Genomic DNA, 3,830 nt, shown 5'->3' with positions numbered 1-3,830 from the left:
AATCTTTTCTGATGGTTTGATACCATCTGATTTTGGCATCCAGACTTGTCACTTTTTCTTACATTAGATGATGATGAAAGCCACATCTAAATGATAAGTACAACCTCCGCTAAGGGTGCAAGTCTTTGAGGAAATGTGTAAGCAAATATGTTGGCAGGGGGAAAATGTTCAAAAGCATTCAGAGGCAAAATATACGCAGGGAAAAATGAAATTAGGAATCTTTTTTTCATTTTATTCATTTTATGTATCCAAATATTTTACACTCACTCATGTCACCAAAGAAGTTAAAGGTCCAGTGTGTAAGATTTTGGTGAAAAGGAGCTATTGTCAGATATTTAATGTAGAATAATCCTCATGATGTTTTTACTAATATGTATGAATCTAAATTATATGGATTGTTGTTTTCTTTAGCCCAGAAAAGGCCCTTTATATTTAAATACTGTATATTTACTTCGAGGGGGTCCTCTCTATGGAGGCCGCCATGTTTTTTACATTAGTCCAGACTGAACAAACTAAACATCTTTTGAGTTTTTATGACAACTGAAGCTACCACAGGTTCTTTTTCACGTTTGCAAGGGGACGGTGAGGTGAGGGGTGCTCAGCTGCAACAAGCAATTTCAACACTAGACATCACAAAATTCTACACACTGTACCTTTAATACACTTGTCCTTAAAAATAAACTGTGAATAAAAGAGATCGAATACCTCCGCCATGGCCAAACAGACCGCATAATTTCAAGCAAGCACCACCATATTGCAGTCAGATATCAGCTCTACTAAATATGCCTGATTTTGGATCCATTAAATATTTCCTAGAAAGTAGGTGAAAAAAATACCTCATCTCACAATGAATAAGGAAGTGATAAAAAAAAAATCTGGATCCGCACCAAAATTTAAAGCATTCTTTCTTGGCCAATGTCCCATCCTTCCACTAAGATTCTTGGAAATTTGCTCATTATTTTTTGCAGAATTCTGCTGACGAACATAAGCTGAAAAGTAAAACTTACGGTCACAGCAGAGTCGGGTGATAATGCATAAGCAACACCTTTTATATTACCCAAAGTCTGTTCATCACTTGTATGGTCTGAGATGGACGAGGACTCTGCGCTCCATCGGCAGCTCAGCCTCAAACTCCAGTCTTCATTATCTTCACAACAGGAAAAGAAATTGCAAAAATGGACTCGTTTGTCTTTTGAAATTAGTGCAAGAGCCATTTTGAGGTTGAGAAGTGCCTGAGATACTTTTGGTAATGAAACTGGTTATGACAATATGAACACTTGTTGAAAACCTATTACCGGATCCATCATGTGCTATTAGAAGGCCCATCACCACGGCTGTTAATTTCTGGTAATGACTCATTATCTAAACGTCACACTGCTGTGGCTGTGTGACTTCCCTGCTGTATAATTGACGCTGCTCTTTCATTGGAATGCGCTGCGAATGAGCTCCCTGACCTCTGATACCTTGGGAAAAGTGCCGGGCACTGCCCTTTAGAAGCACTCTCCAATTCGTAGCGTGCTTACCCCTGAGGCACAGGTACGCGCTCATCTTTACATCTAGCCATTACCATTATACAACCTTAACTGCAGCACTTAGCTTGGTGCAACTAAGGGGTGAAATATCACAAAAAGGTTTTCCATCAACAAATGGTGCCCGTCAAGTTTTTTACACTGATGTGAAAATGTTGTTCTGCAGTGCTGAATTGCCTCACGGTGGCACAGAAGAAGATATGTCAAAATCGCTTGCCTCTGTCTCTCTCACCCTCTATCTCTATTGTGCAGTTTGCTGAAGCGTCTCTGACAGACTTCATCCAACCCTTCGGCCACACATGAGTGGACAGCAGAAGAAAAGAGGGAGTTTTTAATCCAATATTACCAGCACAGTGACATTGCAGTGGAAAATTGCTGGGGTTTTTTGCATGAGGGAGATCAAAGCCATTGGCCTTATTTTGCCTGTGGTGCTTGGGATTAAAGTTACCCTCGTTCCATGGACTCCTGATTTCCGAGCAACATCAAAGCAAATAGCACAAGCGTCTGATTCATCAGAGAAAACATTTGTCAACACACTCACTTAACCAGGCAACTGTTAAAAAAACAGGAAACAGGGAGAGAGAAAAAAAATCTGGAAATGGTCAAATGAACGATAAGATATAAATAAAAACTTTCAGAAAGTTGGCAGGAGCTGCTGTTCAGTCAGCTCCTCCAAAGGCTTAGCAAAGATCCAGTTGGCAGCAGACTGTCTCTGCAGAGCACAGATGGATTAGAAACCGACAGTCCAGACCATGCTAGCAGACGTCAGAATGACAGATGTGTTGCTAAGGCCTAACACATGCTTTATGAAGGTCTTGGATTAGCAAGAACTCCCCAGCATAGTGGGAGTTTTGTGTGCAATTCAGAGGATGCCATGTGAATCACGATGCCATCTCACAGTTTCGTTCAGTGAAGCTGAATCCAGAGAAGTGTGCAAAGAAGAGCGGCTTAACAGCCTGTTCTCCACCCCCCCATAAATGAATTCCTCATTTATCCACCTCAGACTCTGCAGGGTTATCGGTTGCGTGCATTCACACATATTTACAGGCAATTTAATGTCATACTGACATCAACTTTACCGCTGTCCATAAAAAAAAAAAGCAATACGCAGTGGAAAGAGTGGAAAGAAGAAGTGCTGTGCTGAGCTTTAAAAGGGAAAAGTCATTCAATTGCAATGTTGTGTGTGAGAGGTGAAATGAGTTTTTCTATCCTGTCATATGAAGCTGCTCCGCTGCTCTTGTTGGATAAGGAGGTTGGTGAAAAAATAATGACTTTAAATGGTCTTAAACTCTGAAATATAGCAAAATAGCTGTAATGTAAAGCAACTAACAGCCAGAAATGTGACTAAATATGAAAAACCCAGCACAGGGAGGAAAATGAAACAAAACAAACGATGAATAAATAAATTATTAAGTAAAAAGACTGGGCTCGGAATAATGTCTGTACTTTCAGAGGCAGGGAGACACTAGCCAGCATGATCAAAAATAGCACATGTGGCACTGCCAACTGTGACCCATTGGATTTAGCATCACTCATTAGTGGCATCCACTCTCATTAACCGACATCTGTATCTTAATTAAGACACAGAAGACAGGAATAGATGCAGGTGGCTGTCCAGGACGGCCACTTAAGCATCCAGGCGGCATTTCCTCTCACCTTTATTGGGATTTCAACATCTTTTATAAGGTACACGGGGCAGTGAGCAGCAGTCTGTTTGGATTCCTAATAAGGCTTGGATGAGACTGCTGCTCCAGTTCCCCAGGGCTTCTATGAGAGGGTGACAGAAAAGTGCAGAATGTCTGCTCGACACTTTAACCCTCAATGCGCCACAGTCTTTTAAAACCCTGACCCCCTCACCTGGCATCTCGGTTCGACCCCGAGGCTTCTACGCGCTCCATATAAATGATTCTGTTTTTCAGCCAAATTATTGACACAGAGGCTTGTTTGTGCAGCGAGCCTGGGTTCATGTAAAATGTTTATGACATTGATTTTCTATCCTTTTGTCTTTGGAGAAAGTTGAATGAACATGTGAACAAGGACCAGTGCTGCATTCTTTTGTAAATGATTGTGTCATTATCCTCTGTTTAACTGAGGTTTATATTATTGATTATTTGCAAGATTAAAAAGAATCACTTTTAAAAGTGTCATTTTTGCTCATTAAATGACACAACAGGTTCTTTGCATCCATATTCTGTTAAATCCTTTGCTCTGACAGTTTAATGGGAAAACTGCTGAAGACCTTCTCATTACAAATTATGATTTTACCATTATTATCCATTATGTATTAGCAATTACTGCTAT

At 40.4% G+C, this 3,830-nt stretch overlaps 1 long non-coding RNA gene across 1 annotated transcript; it reads right to left on the bottom strand.

Moving 5' to 3' along the window:
• Window positions 1-211: 211 nt before the first annotated feature.
• On the bottom strand, window positions 212-3,612 carry LOC138407074 (uncharacterized). Its single transcript, XR_011240509.1, has 2 exons — window positions 1,762-3,612; window positions 212-1,147 (listed from the first exon to the last, which is right to left on the bottom strand). It is a non-coding gene; the product is annotated as an uncharacterized lncRNA (long non-coding RNA).
• Between the last annotated feature and the right edge of the window lie 218 nt (window positions 3,613-3,830).

The sequence above is a fragment of the Paralichthys olivaceus genome, chromosome 24 (genome assembly GCF_024713975.1).
Source record: "Paralichthys olivaceus isolate ysfri-2021 chromosome 24, ASM2471397v2, whole genome shotgun sequence".
Lineage (NCBI taxonomy): Eukaryota > Metazoa > Chordata > Actinopteri > Pleuronectiformes > Paralichthyidae > Paralichthys > Paralichthys olivaceus.
The sequence above is the reverse complement of the archived record's forward strand: the minus strand, read 5'-3'. Positions and strand labels throughout refer to the sequence as shown.